The sequence below is a fragment of the Macaca fascicularis genome, chromosome 12 (assembly GCF_037993035.2).
Source record: "Macaca fascicularis isolate 582-1 chromosome 12, T2T-MFA8v1.1".
Lineage (NCBI taxonomy): Eukaryota > Metazoa > Chordata > Mammalia > Primates > Cercopithecidae > Macaca > Macaca fascicularis.
The window spans coordinates 125,518,400-125,544,801 of NC_088386.1; the positions used below are offsets into that span (position 1 = coordinate 125,518,400).

Below are 26,402 nucleotides of genomic sequence, written 5' to 3' on the forward strand. Positions count from 1 at the left end.
CCACCCCAACACCTTTATATTAAACTACCTTACATTTTTTAATGCTGAGGGAGAGAATGGATTTGATCATAGCAAATAGGAAATGAGATCATGAGCAGGTGTTGGGACCAGCCTCTTTTAGAATGACAGTGGCAGCTTTCAGCAAAACAAAGAGAGCAATTCTGGATGTCTCCACCAGGAAGAGCTGGTCTGGGAGTTTTCCAATGGGAAATGGGAGCCAGCTGAGCAAGCATCGCCCTGGTGTTGGCCCTGTTCTTGACAGGTGGGTGGGACAAGTTGCTCACCTGCTCTGGACACACACCCCTTGTGCATTAAGGGAGGAGCTGGGGTCGCATCTCGAAAGGCCTCCTTCAGGTTGAAGACTTAGGATTCTATTGACGGCCACTAAGCTTGCATTGGCAGTTTTCAGAAGGTCCAGGGAAGAACCGAGCCAACCAGAGGTCAGCCCCTCCCTCACTTATACCCATGCTAAGTGGGCAAAGGCATCCAGGGGGAATGGGAGGGTGCTTGAGGAAACCAAATGCGACAAAGCCCCAGAGGAGAACTTACAAATTCTGGGCAGTGGGTAGGGGACATTATATGACCTAGCACCACGCTGGCCACAGAGGGGACACAGGGGACTCGTGATACTTATAGAGGAGTGGAGAAGAAGACAGAGGCAAGGAAGTGAAAGAAGAGGGGGAATTTGTGTATGGTGTTAAGAAGGAAGTAAAACTGACTATTATGTTAGTAATTTGTCTGAGTAGCAGTCAATTTTAAAAGTTTTAATACAGATTTTAATAGAGATATTAGTATTACAGGAGGAGGGTGTGTCTTACCAAAAAAAAAAAAAAAAAAAAAAACAGGCTGGACACGGTGGCTCATGCCTGTAATCCCAGCACTTTGGGAGTCTGAGGCAGGCGGATCATGAGGTCAGGAGATCGAGACCATCCTGGCGAACACGGTGAAACTCCGTCTCTACTAAAAATACAAAAAATTAGCCGGGCGTGGTGGCGGGCGCCTGTAGTCCCAGCTACTCAGGAGGCTGAGGCAGGAAAATGGTATGAACCCAGGAAGTGGAGCTTGCAGTGAGCCAAGATCGCACCACTGCACTCCAGCCTGGGCGACAGAGTGAGACTCCGTCTCAAAAAAAAATAAAAAATAAAAAATAAAATAAGTAAAATAAAGAAATAGCCTTAAAGCAGGTTTTCTCAACTGTGGTGCTTTTGACACCTTGAACTGGATAACTTTTTGTCGTGGGGGGCTCCCCTGTATGTTGTAAGATGTTTAGCAGCATCCTGCATCCTTCCTTACTAGATGCCAATAGAATCCCTCCTTCCAAGTTATGCCAACCAAAACCATTGCTAACATCCCCTGGGGAAAGATCATCTCTGATTGAGACCACTGCCTTAGGGGAACAGTGCATTTCACACCATCAAAATTATGTTTAAACCATAAAACTCCATGAATAAATTTAAAAGGCAACACTATCATGAAGGAAGAAATGCACAACATACTATAAAGGACTAAATCCCTTATTATAGAAAGAATTTTTAGGATCAATACAAGATAAATGCCTCAATAAAAAGGGCAAAGAAATAAACAAGCAATCTACAAAATAAGCAATCTACAGAATCATGCCATTTTATATAATCTTAAACACAAATAAAATGTTATATATTTCTTTGTATGTATATTTACTGGAGGATGGAAAGGAGGGAGTGAGGAAAATAGAAAAGGAAAGAATGAAGGAGGGAAGCAGATAACTAGAATGGGCCGTTGTTTTAGTGATTTGTCTAAGCAGCAGAATCAATCAGGGAACTTTTAAAACACAGATTCCCCAGCTCCAGGCCGCTCATCAGAAACTCTAAAGGTGAAGCCTAGAAACCTGTATCTTTCAGCATTTCCCACATGATTCTGAGGTACCTGGTCCCAAAACCAAAATTTAGAAATTGTTAATACAAACTAGAAGTTGGCAAATTACAACCACAGGCCAAATCCAGTTTGTTTTTGTAAATAAAGCTTTATTGGAATGCAACCACAGCCACCTGTTTATGTGTTGACTGCTTTTGCAACACACCAGCAGTTGAGTAATGACAACTGAGAGCACCTGGCCCACAAAGCCTATAGGATATTTGTTATCTGTCCCTTTAGTTTGCCAATCCCTGATCTAGACAGTACAGACTTTGGGGTTCACAAAAGAAGGAAAACAGGTAGATGGGGTCACCTGGAAAGACTTCAAAAAAGAAAACTATCTTGAACAGCGCCCTACAAGTTTGATAGCAATAACATCTATTTTCTCCCCCCATGCAACTCCCTAACTGGACTGGTGGGCACCAAGTGATTAAATAACAGAAGGACCTTTGGCAAAACAACTTAAAGGACCAGACATTCTTTTAGTCATAATTATGTGCAGGAAGGTTGCAGAATAAATCTTGGTACTATGAAAAGAATGCGCATCTTGATAGTCCACCTTGAAGCAAGAACACAATGAATGAACACAAGAACACAATCATACCCCCACCTTTCCTTCACTAGAAGAAATATGGAAATTCTCCCTCAACCTTTCCATCCATCAGCTGAACTAAATGGAGATGAATGATGAGCAACCTATGCCAAGGCTAAATATAGAACTAGGTGGACCCATAGAAGACAGTGGGTGGGGAAAGGTCACACAGACTAATGGGATATTGAAATAGCAGGAGAGTGTCCGTGTCTGCCAATTGGAGAGACTAAAACAAAGATGACTCCAGAATTTAGAGCTTAGGGTTACTGGAGAAACGAGAATGAACAATTGCCACCCTGAGGTACCGCGATATGGGAGAGAAAGACTGGGGTTCCAGTCTCATTTGCAGGTGATTTTGGACTAGGCAAGAAAGCTTCCTGGGGCTCAGCACCCTCAACTGTAAAAGGAAAGGATGGGACTAGAATGTTCTAAAGGCCTTTAAGTTCTTAATATTGTGTTTCTATGTCTGAAATAGGAATTGCACTGGTTGTAAATGTCATCTTCCTTCTGAAACACAAATGAACAATGTTGGGGTCCAACTATCACAGTATTTTTGTCTCAAAATGAAATTTTTCCCACCTTCTTTAATAAGGATTTCAACTATATTCCAACACCAACTGCTTACTCACTGGGAATAAAGATGTAAAAAAAAATCACTATAGTGCTTATGCCAGTGGTAGACTCAGCCAAGAAATGCATCCCAAGACATTTTCTCCAAATCCAAATAATAAAAATGCTCATTCATTTTACTGAATCAAGAACTATATGTCTTAGTGAAATACACATTCCATGTTTTGATATGTCTTTACTTCTGTCTTAGAAACTCTACATCAATTCAAAAAATTATTCCAAGATTAATTTGGTCAGTCCAGTATTCCCCTCAATTCTGAGTCAGTTTTCTTGAAACCAGCTTGTCCTGATTTTTGTATGTGAGTTGAGTCACATTTGTAAGTAGGCTAAAAGGAAATTATAAGCAGAATTGAAACATGTGGCTATAAAATGAATCCATTAAAAATAAACCCTTACTTATTGTTTCCCTACTTTTTCATGCTCTCTTTAAAACATACTGCATTTGGAAATTACCTTGAAATCTCAATACTTTTGCTTTACTCTGATCAACACATAGTGATAAGTCATAGTGATGAATCTCTAAGCTCTGCTCAGCTGCAGATATATCAAGAATTAAATGAATTGTTCTTCAAAAACCTGATCTGCCCTTTGTCCCTTGGTTTCCATATTTAACTAAGTCCTAAGAGATAGCACTCAACTGCACTTACTGACATAGGCACACCAGCCTCAAATGAAATGCTATTTTTTTTTTTACTTTTAGTCATTCAAAGTCCAGTTTCTTGAATCAAAAACTTGCAGAACAATTCCAGTGCATACATTTTTGTTTCGCCTCTCATCAGAGACACTCATACATCCTATCAAACTCTTTTTTACAAAACAACAATTCCATCAATACAAGAAATATGTCGACTTCTGCCTCCTTTGTACGCAGGAAAAGAAGTCTGCAGGCAAACTGGGAACTAAACTTCCTGTGAAGATTGTATGATCATCTCAACCACTGCAGAAAAAACACTTATTGAATTTAACATCTAGGTAGAGTGAAGACTTTTAGCAAACTAAGAATAGAAGGAAACTTCTTTTATCCGATAAAGAGTGTCTACAAAAAACCTTGAGCAAATATAATACTTACTGGTGAAAGGGAGAACAGTTTCTCTCTGAAATTGAGAAGAAAGCAAGGATGTTTGCTAATACCACTTCCATTGAACACTGCACTAAATGTCCTACACGGTGCAATGAGGCAAAAAGAAAAAGAAAGTATAAGGATCTAATAAGAAAATAAGCTGTCAATTTACAGACTATATGATTATTTATGCAGATGAATTATTAAAATATGGAACTTCGGCAAGTTTGCTGCATGCAAGGTCAAAATTTACCAAAAAATAAAAATATTTTGCATCTCCATGTATCAGCAGCAAACTAAAGATAATTTTCTCAAAGGGGCTATTTATAAGAGATGAAAAAAATTAAATTCCTGGTAATAAATCAAATTTTAAAAGTGCATGATCTCAACAAACAGAATTGTAAAGGGGGAATATTCTAGTCATGAATTAGAAAACTCGATATTAGAAAGACTCAAATTTTTCTTAAAGTAACCTACAAGATTCAATGCTGCTGCAACAGAAATCACAACAGTTGTGTGCTTCTGTAAAATGGCCCACGATAGCACAGACAGGCTTGAATAAGAACAATGTGGGAGGGCTTGCTCTATTAGAAAGCAGGAATTTTAAAGCTATAGTAATTAGGATAGCATGATATTGGCAGAAAGATGAACAAATAGACCAATGGAACAGAGAGACAAGAAACAGAAAGGATCACACAGGGACACCTGACTTCTAGAATAGAGTCTTTTCAATAAACTGATATCCAATGAGAAAAAAAAATGAAGATTTTTTTCTCTCTCAAGCCATATACAAAAATAAACTCCAATTGGATTGTAGATCCAACTGAAAGATAAAAAATTAAGCTTCAAAAAGCTAATAGAAGAGAATATCTGTGTAACCTTATAGTAAACAAATATGTAATAAACAGAACACAAAGAGCACTAACTGTAAGAATATTAATGAGCTGGATGACAACAGTTATAGTATACTGATAAAATATACTACACAGCCATGAAAAAAGAAAGAACTATAGCCTTATACAACAAGTAGAACGAATTCCCCCAAACACAGTGCTTTTTCCACTTGTGTAAAGATTGTAAACAGCAAAAGTGACCCATGCTGGAAGTCAGAAGAGTGATTAACTTTGGGGAGCTGGGAGAGGTGGAGACGAGGAAGCTGCTGGAGGGCAACATGGTCAACCTTGATCTGAGTGGTGGTTACACAGGTGTTCATTTTATGATAATACATTGAGCTGTACATATTTTGGGGGGCACTTTTCTGCATATATTTTGTGCTTTGCAATTTTTGAAAACTGTCTTTAAAACACCTACCATGTACACATATCTGACATACTCTCTGTTCCTTGATTGTCATATTTAACAAAGATGATGAAACTAACTTGCTTCTACCCAGAAGTAACCATAAGGTTCCCTCCTGACTTTCCTCCCAGGCAAGAATGGCACACAGATTCCAGAGCCACTCTCCCTCCAGCACAGTGACCACATGAAGCCACAGGGACCAGGAGAGCCAGCAGAAGCCAAAAGCCAGCAGCCTCTGTGCCCCTCTAATGAGTTTGACCTTCCTCCTAGAAGACACAGAAAGCCAATGAAACATGCCAACCAGGGGTGGAAACTCAAGTCGGAGCAGCACTTTGAAAAGAAATTTTCACTTTTGTTGGGGACCCCAAACGTTTTAAATGTTCTCATTTCTTTATTTTTTAAATAGGACAAACGACATGCTCTTTATTTTTAAAGAATAAATAAAGAACAAATGACCAACGTGGGGTAGCAGGAAGTTGGAAAACCAGGCACGTAGTAGGCTCTCAAAAAATACTTCTTGTCTGAAACAAAGAAGAGACCCCACTGCTTTCTAGATCATTCTTTGTTCAGAACATTCCCTACCAGGAAGAGCGTTCTTCTGTATCTGCTAGGCTCGGTGGCCTGGGATCCTTAAGAGAAGTCAGACAGAGAAATCTAGGAGTGTCTGTGAAACCAGGTGCAAGAGCAGAAAAATCAGGGTCACCTTGTTTAGTAAAAGTCGGGGGGAGGCTTTGGGTTGAGCCGTCAAGTGCCAAGAGTTCTCGTGTACCTGCCTGGCCTCTTGACTGCTTTGATGTGTGTGTTTCTCTCTGCAGGCACACAAAATTCCCTCGGCTCTCTTTTCAGTTTTCTAACCTTACTTGGAAACAGCTGCTCTAATTTCAATACCCATCTGCTCCCGGGAATAGGACAAAAATCAGTGGCTCTGCAGATAAATCTAAAGTCTTCGGGTATCCAACCTCATTTATCTGGAGATAAGCCTTCTATAAACAGCAGGCTTCATATAGACAGCTACACTAAGAAAAACACTAAAAAGGAAAATGAGTAAAACCTCAAGCCACCAAAAGAGCAGGGGGCCCTAGATATCCAGGACCAATTGTTTTAAAATCAACAAGAGCCAAAGACCTCCAAACTGCACGTGTGTTCAGATTGTCTCATTGCAAGATTGAAAAGAGGATCTTTGATTGTCTAGCAAATCTGCTCAAAGGCCAGGGTTGTTTTATTTTTTATTTTTTCCATGAGGAAGCTGAGAGGACCTTTGTAGGTACGAAAGACAAAAGAAAAAAGTAATAACAGAACAAAAAACAGGGCTGAAAGTGGAAGAGGTCATCCGTAAAAGCCTTACCAGCTAGAAACAGTCATGGATTGTGAAGCAGAGAAACAAGGATGGTCACAACAGACACCCGAGGCTCTGCAGCCTAAGAGTTCAGACAGGAAGCAAAGGGATGAGAGCAGAAACCCACCACCACCTTAATTTTGCAGCTCTGTGGACATGGACAGCTATACAGGGAAGCAGAAGAAACCTGTATAATTATATCTAATGAAGCAGTATGGCAAAGGTACCGTAGCTTTGAAGACACTCTACAATACTGATCATTCCAGTTACCTCTTTAAATGCAAATATTTAGCATTTCCAATTAGGGCATAAAATTAGTAGGCTAGAAGAACCCACTGGGAAAACTGTCAGAAAAGTATAGCCATATAGAATTAATGGCTTTTCAAGCAAACAATTTTTGAGCACAGAGGATCCTCTGACCTGTTTTAGAATGTTGATGAAATCAATCCCATTTAATAATGCTTTCCATGTTGAACTATGTGAATTGTTAGTATATAAAGATTATAGACACCATACCAGCCTGGGCAACAGAGTGAAACCCCCTCTACAAAAACAAATGCAAAAACTAGCTGGGCATGGTGGCACGCACCTGTAATCCCAGCTACTTGAGGGGCTGAGGAGGGATGATTGCTTGAACCTGGGAGGCGGAGGTTGCAGTGAGCCAAGATAGCGCCACTGCACTCCAGCCTGGGTGACGGAGCAAGACCCTGCCTCCAAAAAAAAAAAAAAAAAAAGATCATAGACACGTGACTTATCTTGCATATGCAAATGCCATAGGCGTTCATACAACAAAAACTTCGATGGAAAATTTCACTATTCAGGATTTTAATTGAACTGATGGCCAGGCCCTTCTCCAGTGAAAAAAAAATTAGATAAAATTAAAAATGCTTTGATTCGGAGGTAAGCTTTAAAAAGGGATGGAAGAAAGGGGGGATCCTCAAGTTTCAGGAATGATAAGAAAATTCACAACCAGAGAATCAGCATATGATGACACTGCATTGACCACACAGCCTACAGAGTTGGAAATAAGACCTACAGTTCTGGGAACTGGGGTTCTAAAAATCACATGGGAGTGTTCCAGCTCTTTCAGAATCTGTCTAGCAGGCTTTCTGGTTTTTACAGGAAGGCCCCCCCTCCCACACACACACACAGACACTCAAATGGGGATGGGAAATGGGGCCTTGAGCACAGGAAAGGAGAGGCAACTGTAACGACCCCACACATGAAGCCTCTTAGAGCCTCATGTCTGTTTAGAGAGGGCAGAAGGGACACTAGATAAATCTACCGGCAGGCCTGGGGTAACAGCAGAAAAACTGACATCTTTACAGTCTTTGGATTAAAAAAAACAAATCCCATGAATAATTAAAACCTCCCATATGAATGTCCCCTGTGATTAACAACACCTCCTTCATGTGGACATCCTAAACCAAAAATTCACATTAAAAACGTGTTTAGAGCCAGGGACAGTGGCTCACATCTCTAATCCCAGCACTTTGGGAGGCCAAGGCAGGCAGATCACTGGAGGTCAAGAGTTCAAGACCAGCCTGACCAACATGGTGAAACCCTGTCTTGACTAAAACTGCAAAAATTAACCGGGCGTGGTGGTGTGCTCCTGTAATTCCAGCTACTCGGGAGGCTGAGGCAGGAGAATCACTTGAACCCACAAGGTGGAAGTTGCAGTGAGCCAAGATGGTGCCATTGGCACCCCAAACTGGGCAACAAGAGCGAAACTCCATTTCAAACAACAGCAACAACAAAATGTGTTTAGGATCAGTACAGGAGTGGAGTGACACTTTTCACAATACAGGACACATGGGACTCACACACATGCATGTGTACACACAGACTCATCATAATCAGCGCACAGTAAAAATTACAAACCATACAAGGAAAGAAGCCACCATCAGCACTTGGAACTGTGGATAAGGGTCAACAAAACCTTTTCCACTCCTGCATGAATATGTATTTACGCATTTTAAGATGAAATAAGATGCTTAAAAGAAAACCAAAACTATATATATGCACCCAATACAGGAGCACCCAGATTCATAAAGCAAGTCCTTAGAGACTTACAAAGAGACTTAGACTCCCATACAATAATAATGGGAGACTTCAACACTCCACTGTCAACATTAGACAGATCAACGAGACAGAAAGTTAACAAGGATATCCAGGAATTGAACTCATCTCTGCAGCAAGCAGACCTAATAGACATCTATAGAACTCTCCACCCCAAATCAACAGAATATACATTCTTCTCAGCACCACATCGTACTTACTCCAAAATCGACCACGTAATTGGAAGTAAAGCACTCCTCAGCAAATGTACAAGAACAGAAATTATAACAAACTGTCTCTCAGACCACAGTGCAATCAAACTAGAACTCAGGACTAAGAAACTCAATCAAAACCGCTCAACTACATGGAAACTGAACAACCTGCTCCTGAATGACTACTGGGTACATAACGAAATGAAGGCAGAAATAAAGATGTTCTTTGAAACCAATGAGAACAAAGATACAACATACCAGAATCTCTGGGACACATTTAAAGCAGTGTGTAGAGGGAAATTTATAGCACTAAATGCCCACAAGAGAAAGCAGGAAAGATCTAAAATTGACACTCTAACATCACAATTAAAAGAACTAGAGAAGCAAGAGCAAACACATTCGAAAGCTAGCAGAAGGCTAGAAATAACTAAGATCAGAGCAGAACTGAAGGAGATAGAGACACAAAAAACTCTCCAAAAAATCAATGAATCCAGGAGTTGGTTTTTTGAAAAGATCAACAAAATTGACAGACCACTAGCAAGACTAATAAAGAAGAAAAGAGAGAGGAATCAAATCGACGCAATTAAAAATGATAAAGGGGATATCACCACCGACCCCACAGAAATACAAACTACCATCAGAGAATACTATAAACACCTCTACGCAAATAAACTGGAAAATCTAGAAGAAATGGATAATTTCCTGGACACTTACACTCTTCCAAGACTAAACCAGGAAGAAGTTGAATCCCTGAATAGACCAATAGCAGGCTCTGAAATTGAGGCAATAATTAATAGCCTACCAACCAAAAAAAGTCCAGGACCAGATGGATTCACAGCTGAATTCTACCAGAGGTACAAGGAGGAGTTGGTACCATTCCTTCTGAAACTATTCCAATCAATAGAAAAAGAGGGAATCCTCCCTAACTCATTTTATGAGGCCAACATCATCCTGATACCAAAGCCTGGCAGAGACACAACTAAAAAAGAGAATTTTAGACCAATATCCCTGATGAACATCGATGCAAAAATCCTCAATAAAATACTGGCAAACCGGATTCAGCAACACATCAAAAAGCTTATCCACCATGATCAAGTGGGCTTCATCCCTGGGATGCAAGGCTGGTTCAACATTCGCAAATCAATAAACATAATCCAGCATATAAACAGAACCAAAGACAAGAACCACATGATTATCTCAATTGATGCAGAAAAGGCTTTTGACAAAATTCAACAGCCCTTCATGCTAAAAACGCTCAATAAATTCGGTATTGATGGAACGTACCTCAAAATAATAACAGCTATTTATGACAAACCCACAGCCAATATCATACTGAATGGGCAAAAACTGGAAAAATTCCCTTTGAAAACTGGCACAAGACAGGGATGCCCTCTCTCACCACTCCTATTCAACATAGTGTTGGAAGTTCTGGCTAGGGCAATTAGGCAAGAGAAAGAAATCAAGGGTATTCAGTTAGGAAAAGAAGAAGTCAAACTGTCCCTGTTTGCAGATGACATGATTGTATATTTAGAAAACCCCATTGTCTCAGCCCAAAATCTCCTTAAGCTGATAAGCAACTTCAGCAAAGTCTCAGGATACAAAATTAATGTGCAAAAATCACAAGCATTCTTATACACCAGTAACAGACAAACAGAGAGCCAAATCAGGAATGAACTTCCATTCACAATTGCTTCAAAGAGAATCAAATACCTAGGAATCCAACTTACAAGGGATGTAAAGGACCTCTTCAAGGAGAACTACAAACCACTGCTCAGTGAAATCAAAGAGGACACAAACAAATGGAAGAACATACCATGCTCATGGATAGGAAGAATCAATATCGTGAAAATGGCCATATTGCCCAAGGTAATTTATAGATTCAATGCCATCCCCATCAAGCTACCAATGAGTTTCTTCACAGAATTGGAAAAAACTGCTTTAAAGTTCATATGGAACCAAAAAAGAGCCCGCATCTCCAAGACAATCCTAAGTCAAAAGAACAAAGCTGGAGGCATCACGCTACCTGACTTCAAACTATACTACAAGGCTACAGTAACCAAAACAGCATGGTACTGGTACCAAAACAGAGATATAGACCAATGGAACAGAACAGAGCCCTCAGAAATAATACCACACATCTACAGCCATCTGATCTTTGACAAACCTGAGAGAAACAAGAAATGGGGAAAGGATTCCCTATTTAATAAATGGTGCTGGGAAAATTGGCTAGCCATAAGTAGAAAGCTGAAACTGGATCCTTTCCTTACTCCTTATACAAAAATTAATTCAAGATGGATTAGAGACTTAAATGTTAGACCTAATACCATAAAAATCCTAGAGGAAAACCTAGGTAGTACCATTCAGGACATAGGCATGGGCAAAGACTTCATGTCTAAAACACCAAAAGCAACGGCAGCAAAAGCCAAAATTGACAAATGGGATCTCATTAAATTAAAGAGCTTCTGCACAGCAAAAGAAACTACCACCAGAGTGAACAGGCAACCTACAGAATGGGAGAAAATTTTTGCAATCTACTCATCTGACAAAGGGCTAATATCCAGAACCTACAAGGAACTCAAACAAATTTACAAGAAAAAAACAAACAACCCCATCAAAAAGTGGGCAAAGGATATGAACAGACATTTCTCAAAAGAAGACATTCATACAGCCAACAGACACATGAAAAAATGCTCATCATCACTGGCCATCAGAGAAATGCAAATCAAAACCACAATGAGATACCATCTCACACCAGTTAGAATGGCGATCATTAAAAAGTCAGGAGACAACAGGTGCTGGAGAGGATGTGGAGAAATAGGAACACTTTTACACTGTTGGTGGGATTGTAAACTAGTTCAACCATTATGGAAAACAGTATGGCGATTCCTCAAGGATCTAGAACTAGATGTACCATATGACCCAGCCATCCCATTACTGGGTATATACCCAAAGGATTATAAATTATGCTGCTATAAAGACACATGCACACGTATGTTTATTGCAGCACTCTTCACAATAGCAAAGACTTGGAATCAACCCAAATGTCCATCAGTGACAGATTGGATTAAGAAAATGTGGCACATATACACCATGGAATACTATGCAGCCATCAAAAAGGATGAGTTTGCATCCTTTGTAGGGACATGGATGCAGCTGGAAACCATCATTCTTAGCAAACTATCACAAGAACAGAAAACCAAACACCACATGTTCTCACTCATAGGTGGGAACTGAACAATGAGATCACATGGACTCAGGAAGGGGAACATCACACACCGGGGCCTATCATGGGGAGGGGGGAGGGGGGAGGGATTGCATTGGGAGTTATACCTGATGTAAACGATGAGTTGATGGGTGCAGCACACCAACATGGCACAAGTATACATATGTAACAAACCTGCACGTTATGCACATGTACCCTACAACTTAAAGTATAATAAAAAAAAAAAAATAAAATAAAATTTAAAAAAAAAAAAAAAAAAAAAAAGTAAAAAAAAAAAAAAAGAAAACCAAAACTGTACTATAATTCCTCACAACTTCTTTAATTAACTGACCTGATTAACTGTCCTGATACCTTTGATAAGAAGACTTCTACTAAAGATATTAATAGCTAAGATTTCTGAGTGCTTATGCTATATCTGGCATGGTTCTTGACGTGCTCCCTATATTAATCCACTTTATCTTCACTATCACCCTGTGAGGCAGGTACTGTTATCTGCATATTATCTCTCAGGCTCAGAAACTAACTTGTTCACGGTCCCTCAGCTAGTCACATAATGAGAATACTAATCCAGGTAGAACAGCACAACTCCAATCAAAATCCCATGCTTCTTTTTTGTTTTCTGACTTATCAAATTGATCCAAAACACAAATGAGAGATGAAAGGACCAAATATTTTCAAGATAATTTGAAGAAGAATAAAGACACATGACTTTATTCCCCCCAGAAATAAAAATTTATTATAAATCTATAACTACATTGAACAATGTTTCAGATGAGAGAGCAGAGATTTGCCATGTAGAGAAACTTCGAATATAACAGGGAAAGCATTAAAAATTAGTGTAGGAAGGATGGGCGCGATAGCTCACGCCTGTAACCCCAGCGCTTTGGAGGGCCGAGGGGGTCGAATCAGGAGTTCAAGACCAGCCTGGCCAACATGATGAAACCCCACCTCTACTAAAAATACAAAATTAGCCAGGCATGGTGGTACATGTATGCAATCCCAGCTACTCGGGAGGCTGAGGCACGAGAATTGCTTGAACCCGGGAGGCAGAGGTTGCAGTGAGCCAAGGTCATACCACTCCACTGCAGCCTGGGTGACAGAGCGAAACTCTGTCTCAAAAAAAAAAAAAAAAAAAAAAAAAATTAGTGTAGGAAAGTTCAACTTTTTAGTAAGTGATACTTGAATAATTGCTAATTGCTGACCCCGGGACTAACATAAATATCTAACTTATACCATACATACACACACACAATGAATTCCAGATGGATTTTGTATGACAATGTTACAAATACAACCTCAAAGCTTTTAAATCAGGAGTTGACAAATTGCAGCTCACAGACTAAATGTGGCCCATCGCCTGATCTTAATAAATCAAGTTTTACTGGAGCACGGTCACACCCGTCAGCATGTCCATGGTCCAGAGCTGCTTCCCCACAGTTGAGTAGCTGCAACAGACAAGTGGCCCACAATGCCTAAACTATTTATTCTCTGGCCCTTTACTCAAAGTTTGCTGATTCCTGCTTTAGATGAAAATATAGGACAATATCTTGATGACATCAAGATAGAAAATAATCTCTTGAATAAGACTCATAAAAGGTGAATAAATTAAACTGCATGAAAATTTAAATGAATGAACTAGAGCTATGTCTGAAAGCCACCGACACATCGCAGAAACACTGTAGTGAGTGGAAAAAAGTAAGTCGTGAAAGGATCCTGCAGTATCACACGTGGTCTACGCGCATTTTATGCCTATGTTGCAAAAACATTTTAAAAGACAGAAGCTTACAACCCAACGCAGAACGATCATTGTTTCTGGGTAGAGAGGGAGGGAAGTGGGTTGGGGAGGAGTAGGGTAGTGGCAGTGGGGATGGCGGGCTTTAACTGTATTTGCCTGTTTTATTTTTTTCTTAATAATTGGAAACCAATATGGCAGAATGATGTTTGTTGAATCTCAGTGGCAGATGCTAATTATACTATTCTTCGTGCTTTTCTGTAGGTTTAAAATAGTTCATAATAAAGATTTTAATTAAAAATGTGATCTTGGCCAGGCATAGTGGCTCACACCTGTAATTGCAGCACTTTGGGAGGCCAAGGCAGGTGGATTGCTTGAGGTCAGGAGTTCAAGACCAGCCTGGTCAACATGGTGAAACCCCATCTCTACTAAGAATACAAAAATTAGCCAGGCGTGGTGGTGAGCACCTGTAATCTCAGCTACTTGGGAGGCTGAGGCAGAAGAATCACTTGAACCCAGGAGGTGGAGGTTGCAGTGAGCTGAGATTGTGCCACTGCACTCCAGCTTAGGGAACGAGAGTGAAACTCTGTCTCAAAAATAAATAAATAAGAATGTGATCTTCATCACTCAAGCACCTTCTCTGTTCCAAGCATTTCTGTAGCCCAGGGGCTGGCAAATTCTGACCCACAGGTCAAATGTGACCTGCAACCTGTGTCTGTACAGCCTATGAGGCAAGAATGATGTTTATGCTTTTTAAAGGTTGAAAAATCAAAAGAAGATTAATATTCCAAATAATCACGTAAATGTTTGATAAGATTCAAGTTTCAGTGCCCATCGATAAAGCTTTATTGAAACACAACCACGATCATTCGTTTTATGTATTATCTGGCTGCCTTCACATGGCAACGGCACAGGTGAACAGTTGCCGCAAAGACCTTGTAGCTCACAATGCTGAAAATATTAACTATCTGCCCCTTTACAGAAAAAGTTTGCTAACCCCTGCACTAGGCCCTGAAAACATGCAAAGCCTCTGTTCCTGAAGTGCTGGTGGAGGGACACAATGACAAACACCATAGACAGAGCAACACTGTCACACATTGCTGCTTATGTGCATGACCAATGCAGAAAAAGGCAAGGACGATTTTCTTGCACGGATTGTACATTCTACTTTTTATAGCTTCAATAAAAATGGCTAAATAATTGTGGAGCTCTCCCAGGGAGGCAGGAGTAATGTCTGGATTGTAATATTTTTACTCTCTTCTTCTCCCACCAGAATTATAATCACTGATTCAGCCCATTGGCTAGAAATATTCAGTAGGTGAAATTTTATCACATAAAAGTTTTTGTCATGAGAAAAATCAATCCATCCTGCAAAAAAATATAACAGGAATTTAAACAATGGCATAACTTTGTAGATGAGTATTTTAATGTTGTTTGTGCTTTAAGTTCTGTTTGAAGTAAAATATGAACATCATGCCCTGGTACTATTTGTTTTGACAATGGAAGGTTTTCAGACTTTAGAATGAGCCACGCCCAATAAACCTAAGAACAAGTTCTGAAAATAAACAGGAAGGATGAGTGTCCTTTATCAATGAAGAGAGCAAATGACACAGAAAAGGGAGCATTTGTGGCCCACTGTGTCATGCTGCAGAAATCACAGGAAACAATCTAAACGGCCTCACAGCCCATGGACACGGTAGAAGAGAACGGTTTCCTGGAAAGCAGTAAGTGCACTTAGAAGAATGTTATGCAGAAAGCAACTGTTCCACATTCTTAACTGAGACCCGCATTCAGATGGCCAGTTCTATCCAGTGGGGAGCCTGCAGCTGACGTTCATGAGAATGGCTCAGGGTCATGGGAACACCATCAACGGGTGTGCACTTGCTCCATTTGGCAATGCACAGAAATGTACTATTTCCTCAACCGCCGACAGCGTACTGGAAGACCACTCACCAGGACCCGGTTCCGGGCTGCGGTCCTTTCATGATACTTATGCATCTTAGAGAACCTAAGAGCAACTTCGTTTGGCAAGGCACAGAAATGTACCATTTCCTCAACCGCCGACAGTGTACTGGAAGACCACTCACCAGAACTGGGTCCTCGGCTGCGGTCCTTTCGTGATACTTATGCATCTTAGAGAACCCTAAGAGCTGCGTCCACGCCTGTCAAATGCCAATATGGCAATGTACATGCTGCTTATATCCGCAGTTCCCAAACTGTGTGCCAAAGTGCCACGGGGTGCCAAGTTGAAGGCACAGGGCACCACAGATTATATGTTTTTAATTTTCAAGAGAAACACAGGATCTACAACTTCTGTCAGACATTTCACAAACTACTAGCTAGAAGTAGTTCATTGTTTCAACATTACATCCTATTACATTTTGATGATATCATATCTTACCAAAGCTGGGTTTTTCAGCAATTGCTGGGATAATAAAAGCAAATACTCCCTGACAGTTGATGTGAACAGGAAATGAAGTGATCAACTAAGCAGCTGTATAGTGCCCCACAGGCACACAGTCCCAGCAGAACGTAACTGCGATTACTTAAGAATAAAGCAAATGTATTTTTTTTCTTTCAAATTATGTGTATTTTTTTTCAAACAGCTACAAAGTTGTTTGCACATAAGTTGTTGGGATCTAACTACTTAATAAAAAGAACCATTAGCAATACCTTTTGACCTGAAGCACTATAAGAAATTTACCGGGATGCTAAGACCACCAGGAATCAAGAAAGTTTGGGAATCCCTGGCTTACATGAAAACAGTTGTTGTGACACAATTCATTAAAAGTTCTTCATAAAATGGGTCACTTTATAAATTAATAAGAAGTAAATTTACAAAGTTCTGCCACTTAACAATTGTAGAAATCTCAATAATCAGTCCTCATCTTCTAAAAGAACCAAATAGCTGGAATTTCAGGAGACTGGTAGGCAGACCATAGACAGAACAGGCTTATCGGCAAATTGATTGAAATCAACTAGGTTAGCAAAGCATGCAACTGACACAGCTCTGAAAGATCCCCACAACCACCCTGACCTTGTGAGGTTTCACCTTCTCTTTACAGAGAAGGAAACCAAAGTCCTACGAGGTTACACGCAGGGTTAGGCTCCCTAAGTGACAGAGAAGAATTTCAACCCAGTTCTTTGAACCTGTCTCCACCAGCCCTTCCTCTAAGACGTACTGACAGGAAATCATAAATAACCACCTTGAAACCTTCATCACATAGTGTCGGTGGCATGTTACACCGTCTCCATAACCACTCAGTCCTGAGTTTCTTTGAAGCCCTTTTCTTCAATATGCAGGTGAGGAGTATGAAGCTTTTGCGTTGGTAGTCTGTCACTTTTTGTTATCTTACTGTTCCTATGTTTTGGCAGCTGGTCAATCACAACGTGGATTAAGGCATTAGTTGCAAACTGAAGTCAACCATACTCTGGAGTCGAGCGCTACTAGGGTCAAATCCCAGCACAGCCACATAATACCTCTTAGTTCTTGTGGAGTTAAAGTAACTTATCAACTCCTCACTTTTTGAATATTTGAAATGGGAATAGTACTTTCTTTGAGGGACTGCTGAGGATTATCCAAGAGAATCTAGGACTCAGGTACAAAACTCTAATCAGGGGAATTGGGAGTTCTGGTCACCCTCATAAATATCAACTGACCAGGTCAGAAAGGCTTCAACTGAGTCCACTATGGGGAATCAGACATTAAAGGCATTCTGGATACACTGGGGGACCCTGGTGGAAGCCTGACTGTTAAAAGGATAAAACATCCCAGAGAGAGATTTACCGTAAAAGAAGGTGGTATCTGGTAGAGCCAACCACAGCCAGTAAAGATGCCTCAGGTGAGGCAGAACAGCTCTGGGTCCAAAACTTCCACTGATATGGACTTAGACTGACCCAGCTGTGCATGAGAGCTGTCCACGAAGACAGCCATCTCTTGGAAGGTTGCAGCTCTATGATTCCAGAAGCCTCGCTGTGGACCCAAAGCTGGGTGGAACATGCTGGGCTCACTGTTTTTTGCACTTTGCCAGAATGGCCTGGAGTTACCAGGCTATTTGGCCCAGGTTTCGCTTTGACCAATAGTAGGCACAGTGAGCTCCAAACTGGTTATCTTCGGTCTTCTGACCTAACATCCAGAGTCTGTGATAATTCTATGAAGGACTCGGTTATTTACTTTCCTTATCACATCTACACATGTAGGGAGAGAGAACCGGATGAACTAATAAGAAATCTTAAAGTGACAGGTTCTATTACTGTGTGTTAGAAAGCAAGAACTTATTCCAACACACAAAACTATTTTGGACCAAAATACGTATTTGCATATTTAAGGCAAATGTACAAGTGACTTGCTAAAATAAAACAATAGCTTATCTCTAGTTAAAATTCAGTCGCACTTGCAGCCTCATTAAAACATTTGCATTGTAGAACGTCCAACATGAGATACAGTTATCAGGATCTCTATTGTGCCCAGCTCTTCGGGGAAGATTTTCAGCAAACAGCTATTAAAACTCTAATTTTGCTGAATAGAATATAGATTAACGGCCAGTTCATTCTATAAATATTGCTTCTAAAAACAGAAGTTTTGCTGGTAACAGAAAAAAATAAAATCCAAACAGCAGTACCAATTACTACAGCAGCATTTTTAGTAGTTTGGCAATCAGTATGAACCACGGTAGAAAGCAAAATCAAGCATTCAAACATGTGGCTGCAAAAGAGGCAGATCACCTGAATTACAGTCACAGCAAACTTAATTTATGAACAGTAACACACTCAATACATTGTGTAGAAAATAAAATGCATGATAAATTCTCATATAACTGAGTGTTCTGTAGCAGTGCTATAAGTGTGGAAAATATGATTTCCAAACCTAAAAATAACCCTGTAAGGCAAATGTTACCAACTCCATTTTAGAGGTGAGACATCTAAGACTTAAGTTCACAAACCGCAAACATAATATATGGTGCAGGGAAGAGTCAATGCCGGATTGTTTTTACTATACTCTACATTTCCAAAAAAATAATAATAATAATTAAGAGCTAAGTTTCCTGGACATTTTATTTTCTTTTAATCATTTACTTTTCAGGAAAGACAGTTTGAGCTGGGTGAATCTTAGCATACATTTAGAAACAAGTAACTACATAGAGTATCAAGCCCCCGGATCATTAGTCTCTGTTTCAGCCACCCTTCATAACTGTTGAGCTTTAAATTCTTAATCATACATGCTAATTGAAGGGTATCATGGCACAGACAAGCAAGTTAGGAGGGAGGCAAAAGTAGTTTTGTTTGGCACTGAACAGAGTTTGAGATTTACATCTGAAGATAAGCATCTAAAAATTCCAGATCCATCAGAAAAAAAAACATGAAACACAAATAGATGGAATGTTTGTTTCCCAAGTCGCCCAGCCTTTCTGAAGTCCTCTGTCGTTGGGAACATGTGAGACTAGCTCCAAGCCCAGTCTCCTGGCCTTGACTCTGTCCTCCTTGCCAGCCTGTTCCTGGACTCTCCTACAGGACATTTTTATTTACAGGGTCATAATTTCCTGGGCTAGGGAGGTAGCTCCGTATTCCCCAAAGACTTTCTTGCAGTTTTACTGGAGCTAGACAGGATTGTCTTGAGGCTACAGAATGAGGCAAAGAACAGAGCTATGAACCTGGGTATGAGAGACTGGGCTCCAGCCCTGCCTCCTCTGCAGACTGGACAGTAACTCTGAATTGCAGCTTCCTTACATAAAATCTAAAAGACCAGTGCCCACTTTCCTCATGACTGGTTAGAGAAATCAAATGTACAGTGCAATATAATCTTAAGTGATTATTATAAAGTTGTATTAATATTTACCTCACATTACCCAAGATACAGTTACTTGAGGTCTAACATTCTATATGTATAGTTGCTTTTATCTGCTAGGGTTAGGAACTAATCTACAAAGACTTAATCTACTAAGATTAGCAGTAACATTTATCACCAAAGTTTCATTCCTAGAAGGGTAAATGGGAATTTACAACAACGACAGAGTCCAGGCAGGACAGTTGGTGACGCCTCCCCACCCCCACTCAATGATGCATTTTCCAAGTCATCCAAAGGGTTTAGAATTGTTCTGTAGAGGCCGGACATGGTGGTTTACACCTGTAATCCCAACACTTTGGGAGGCCAAGGCGGGCAGATCACCTGAGGTCAGGAGTTTGAGATCAGCCTGACCAACATGGAGAAACCCCATCTCTAACAAAAATACAAAATTAGCCGGGCATGGTGGTGCTTGCCTGTAATCCCAGCTACTCAGGAACCTGAGACAGGAGAATCGTTTGAACCTTGGAGGAGGAGGTTGCGGTGAGCTGAGATTGCGCCATTGCATTCCAGCCTGAGCCACAAGAGCAAAACTCCGTCTTAAAAAAAAAAAAAAAAAAAAAAGAATTGTTTTGTAGAGGACAAAGTGTCACTTTCTTTGGTGATTATCCCTTCACTATGAGACTAGTGGCAAAAAAAAAAAAAAAAAAAAAAAAAAAAATTCTATCTAAAGCTATTGCAAAGCAAACAGCCACAAGAAGTGAGGGTAGCTAGGATCCAGCTAAGAGTCTGGGTTTCTGAGGGTTTCATTCCCCGGGTGGACACGGACCTGCATGTAGGAATCTGAATGATAAGGCCAGCATGGCATGGAATATTTATCAAAGCTCAAAAGTGAAGAGACTCCTTTTACTGGAAAACAAGTTTCACAAACACCCAATGTTAACCTCCATTAAAGTTGCTACTCAAAGAGATACAAGTATATTTTTATTAAAAATCGCAAAACTGATAAACTTAAATTAATATAACATGGTAGAAAATGCTACTTTACTGCAGCTAGTTGGTTGCCCATAGGTGACCGTGCTCATGAAGTTTCTCTGGAGTGTGTCCACTGATGCTACTTCCAAGGACCACCACAGGCTATGGGGCCACCATGGGCCATGTGATGTTGAATCCTCCCACATCCTCTCCTTGTTCAACCCACCTTGAAACTTTTGTCCTGTGGTTCCATGTGACTTTGGACCTTCACTTGGAGCAAATACATCATTGACTTATTACTGATTATTTTTTTCTCACTGGCCAACTCTATGATCAACCCAAGCAGGCCTTGTATCTCAGAGTGGTACTCAATCATAAAGTGGTCGCTTCTGATCTAAGGTGATGGTAACCAGAGAGCACACGAACATTACACGTTACCTCAGCCAACTCACAGACCTCCCTGAGAATACACCCCCAGAGAGTGTGTGTCTCCCTCTTTCCTCTTTCTGTCCCCAGAAACATTGCTGTAGAAGAAAGAACACTAACTGCGGAATCAAGAGAACAATGGCACTCTCTATCCACTTGTGGTCATCATCTCCACGCTCTGGGTTTCATGGGTGAAGTGAGGGAGCTGTCTCGAATCTAGATCATCTCGATCATCTCTAGGGCTCTTGGAAGGTCCACCTTCTATAATGCCATTAATCTCTAATACCCTGGGGTGATTCCAGGACCATCTCTAGGCAAAAGGCTCACATAGGCTAAGTGAGCAATCCTGATGTATCTTAAATCATGGTGTTTACCTGGACACGTGGCCTGTCCTGGTCTCTGGGGTGAGGTCTTTGGCATGCTTATGCAGATGGGAGGGTCTGCTACAGGCTGCTCTGGCCACACTGTGACAACTTGTCCTGGAAAGGTCCTGAACATGGCTAATTCTGGCAGCCACCAAAGCACATCCACTGAAGAAGATCCAAAAGACGAAAAGCCGGCATTTCAACCTTGCATTGATTTCAAAACATGCAAAATGAATTCAATAAATAGGAAATCCTTAATGACACTTGATTTTATGTATCAAAACCCAACATTAGCTCTACAACAAGTAAAAATCAGGATGGAGAGTATGGTAACTAAAATAAGAAAAAAAAAGAGCTCCCTTTCTTGATTCCATAACAGTAAACGTACATTCTAGAACAGAGATTATGACACGGTTGTATTTCCAGTATTTAGATCCCATTTATTCAAATAATAGCAACCTAATTGTGTGGAGCTATTTTAAATACTGATTTGCTTCCCATTTAAATTAAAACCTCATCACCTGTGACTATTATTCCAAACATGTTCCTTATAATTTAGACAATGAAATATTAATTATAATTTTGAAAATTAGCTTTGCTTAGATACACTGTTCTCAATAACTTTTAGTCCTCTGAAAAAGGCTCTTAAAGACCGATCCACCAAATACATTTATTGTATCCTTTTCTATTTCAATTTTTTAACACAAAAAAAGGAGTTTATATTTTTTTGCTGATATTGTAAGTCATTTATTTCTACACTTCATAAAGAAGACAAAGGAAAGAGAGTTTTTTTGTTATAAGCATGAAAAGAGACCCAGGGCAGAAATTCAGGCTGGGCATGGTGACTCTCGCCTGTAATCCCTGCACTTTGGGAGGCTAAGGCAGGAGGATCACTTGAGTCCAAGAGTTCAAAACCAGCCTGGGCAACATGGCAAACCCCATCTCTATCAAAAATACAAAAATTAGCTGGGTGTGGTAGCACACACCTGTGGCCCCAGCTAGTTAGGAGGCTGTGGTGGGAGGATTGCTTGAGCCCAGGAAGTCAAAACTGCCATGAGCCACCATCATGTCACTGATATGACTGCACTCCCATCTGCGTGATTCAGTGAGCCTTGTCTCAAAAAACAAAAAAAAGAAAAGAGATGTAGTCACCTGATGGAGCAGTCACATGACCCCTGGGCTTTTGTTGCTATATCTATCCAATGGCGATAACCCTGCTTTTCTGGCACAGAGGCAAGAGCTGTGCCCAACGGCCTTCAGAGCCTGCCAGTCCTGTATTCTCATAGATACAATGTAGGCAATAGAGCATGAGAGCTGTTTTTTTAATCACAGGTACTACTGGCCAGGAAATAGTGAATCCAAAATTCCCCTAAGAGTCTGGAGGTAGGAGGAAATACACAGTGTTATTACACAAAAAGCTTCATGCTGTGAAGGCCCCACAGGAGAAAACATTGTCAGTCTAGGAAGGGGATGACACCAGGCCAACACCATTCCTTGGAATAAGAGTTCTTCCCAATTCCTCCCTGTAAAAAATATAGTCAGGAAAAATGGAACCGCACTACATGCTTTTTATTGCGCTTTATACTATGTGGCTCCAGAAGGTGGGCTCCATAATTCTCAACTCAAACTCATGTCTTCATGAAGACCTGTTTCCAAGGGCCTGTCACGCAGCATGTGATGTAGCTCACCATGCATCAGCCTCGAAAAGCTGGTGCCCCAGACGCACAGCCCACCTCAGTGAATTCTGCCTTAACAAGGCTTCGTTCTTCCACCAGGGCACCGAGTCTCAGCTGCCCTCCAAATTGTTACGTTGCAAATTTCATACCCTATTTGTGAGTAGACTAAAGTCAACAAAATTAGTAAATTGGCTGAATTTAATAATTTTTAGGTATGCCAATTCAGTAACTGTTACATAAGCTAAATAAAATGATATTCCTCTTTTTAAATTTCTTTGCTTTTATTTTAACATCTCTTAAAGTGGCCTCATGGCTCAATCAAAATTTTATATAGCTGAGCACACAGTGGCTCATGTCTGTAATCCCTTTGGGAGGCTGAGGGAGGAGAATCACTAGAAGCCAGGAGTTCTAGACCAGCCTGAGCAATATAGCAAGACCCCCTCTACCCCCACTCCCGCCGCCCATCTCTACAAAAACATTTTAAAATTAGCTGGGCACAATGACTTGTGCATGTAATTCTAGCTCCTCAGGAGGCTGAAGATTGCTTGAGCCAAGGAGTCAGAGGTCACATTGTGCCACTGCATTCCAGTCTGGAGGACAAAGTGAAACGCTGTCTCTAAAAAAATTTACACACACACACACACATAAAATAATTTACTTACCTAGCATATGCCACTAAACAAAGCTAAAAAATCCTCAAGTAGGTAAAATTTATTGAATAATTATGCACTGTATGCCTGGAGAAGGCCTTTGGTTAGGATATTTTATTTTCATTTTGAACACGTCTAACAAAATTGATTATCTGGTTGCATAGCCCAAATAAATTAGAAGCTACACATTAGAAAGAAAAGTTTTTACTAAAAACCAGCTCAGTGATATAAGCTCAGAGAGACATCTGGCTTGGAAAGAAGCAGGAAAAATATATGAAAGGGAGAAACATGGAGTCAAGAAGTTGGCCACTGGAGGCCACTGGGTGGGGTTGGGGGTGAGAGGGCAATGTCCTAGGGCTTCTGATCAGTTACTGCCTGATTCTAAATTAAAGACCAAGATAATGCCCTTCAGTTACCACAGAGAGGGTAAATTATATTCTGTGTGCTCTGCTGGTACATATAGTGTACTGAGGGACCATTTCTTAAAAATGACTGCAAAGAATAACATCAGAGTTTAAAGAATAAACTTCAGGTATCCGGGAAACTCATTTAAAGTAATTTATCAAATGCTAGGTAAAGGAGCTGGTACTATATTTTAAATAATTAAATAATAGTGAATATAAATTTACTACAGTGATTTCCAGTTGGATTATTTTTACATATATCATTTCTTTACGCTATTTCATAGAATATCTGAAATGCATGAATGGGTGCTAACAGCCCATTTGCCTACATGTAAAATAGCTGGTTGCCTCAACTTAGAACTAGAAGGGGAAACAAAGTGTGTGTGTGTGTATGTGCGTGTCTACATATATATATATACACACACACATACACATATATAAAACTAATAATAACACCTGAGATTTTTTAACACATCAACTATCACAAATTTTACTTAGTAGGAAAGAGTATTACCATCAGGATAGTGATAATAACATAATCCTGAGTCACAATAGTCTAATATTAGTACTGAGTCAACCTCAGAGGATTTCTACCCAGTCGGCTTTTTATAATGTCAGTAATTTCACACACCAATTTAAATTAGATATATTTAAATCATTTCCTCAAAAGTTTGAATCAATATAAACATCAAAGTGACCTTGAGATTAGCTAATATTTTAATTAGGTCAAAAGAGATTAGCAAAACTTTCTATGCCTGAGTTTTCTATTACTCAGAAATGAGCAGTTTGATCATCTCTGAATCTGTCCCCGTGGCCTTTGTGGATTCATGTGGTTTGTAGCCTGCAGTCACTCACAAAGGACAAGTGTAATGCATACTCAAACGGCAGCACCACAGGGGCACCAGGAAGGCCTCCACAGTGTCCAGGGAGAGCAAAGCCACCCCAGCTGAGGTCACGAAGGTCACATCTGGTGGATATGCAGTCGTGGACATTCTACTAAGAGCTATGACTAAAACAATCCTCGATAGTTTACAGAGTATCTGCATATATTTTATAGAATGAGCAAATAGGTGAATGAAGGAAGTGAGTTGCAATACTACTCACATTTTTAAATGTGGTACACTCTAAAACCTTACCCTAGTCTTCAGCATCTTTAAAGAAAATGTAATAAGAAAATGGGAATCATTAATAATAATTTTACATTGGCTATGAGAAATTAGCAAAGCTACTCTGGCCATTCTCATCATTTGGTGGCCTCTCGTGCAGATTGCCTACAAGTGACAGCAAGGCTGACAGACCTGCTGTGTTTGCTGGCGTGGCATTTGGCAGGTTAACCTGGTCCAAAAGATGAGAACCAGATTTTACACAAGAAATGTGACCCAGGTTTTGAAATCTGTCAGTCGTGGGTTCCAGTCCTGCCCCTTTTCCTTTCTATCAGGTTGGTGCAAAAGTAATTGTGGTTTTTGTCATGACAAGTAATGGTAAAATCACAATTAATTTTGCACCAACGTAACAGTAGTATCACACCAGGCAAGTCTGCCAACTCCTTAAATCTTAAGATGTAGCTAATGCCAGAACTGAACTCCTAAGGTTGTTTGGAGATTGCATGAGAGAGTGCATATAAGGCACTGAGCAAGGTGTCTGCTACAGAGTAAACACTTGCATATGCCAGCCAACGTTAATGCTGCCGTGAATTCTAAGAATGCCTCGATCCCATGGCAATAAGTTTATGAATAAGTAAATTAATTTTCTTGTCTCGTCTCTCATCCCATGGGTCATTCTCCACCTGCACTACTATTCCATCCTCACCTTTGTTTTTGAACAAGGAAAAGCCTTGTGAGATCAAGCAATTAAGCGTTCTTTTATTATTATGAAGCTGAGAGGAAGTGAAAAATCACTAGGGTGAAGTTTCTTCACACTTGAGAAAGCAGATTGACGGAGCTAATATGGGATGCACGGGAAGTTTGTTCGGAACCAAAGCGACTCGGATGGGCACCCTCTCAGCCTGTGGGCGTCGCGGAAGAAGAGAATCACCCTCCCATCCTGGACCGGAATGTGATATAAAAAGAGCATCGCTCCCGAGAAACAC

At 40.3% G+C, this 26,402-nt stretch overlaps 1 protein-coding gene and 1 non-coding gene across 3 annotated transcripts in view; one reads left to right on the top strand and one right to left on the bottom strand.

Annotated features, from left to right (window-relative positions):
• Positions 1–26,402, bottom strand: part of DNER (delta/notch like EGF repeat containing) — a 367,845-nt gene that overhangs the window by 240,762 nt on the left and 100,681 nt on the right. The gene's annotated exons all lie outside the window — the stretch shown is intronic.
• On the top strand, positions 7,881–7,942 carry LOC123568139 (U7 small nuclear RNA). The gene has a single exon (XR_006691361.1). It is a non-coding gene; the product is annotated as a U7 small nuclear RNA (small nuclear RNA).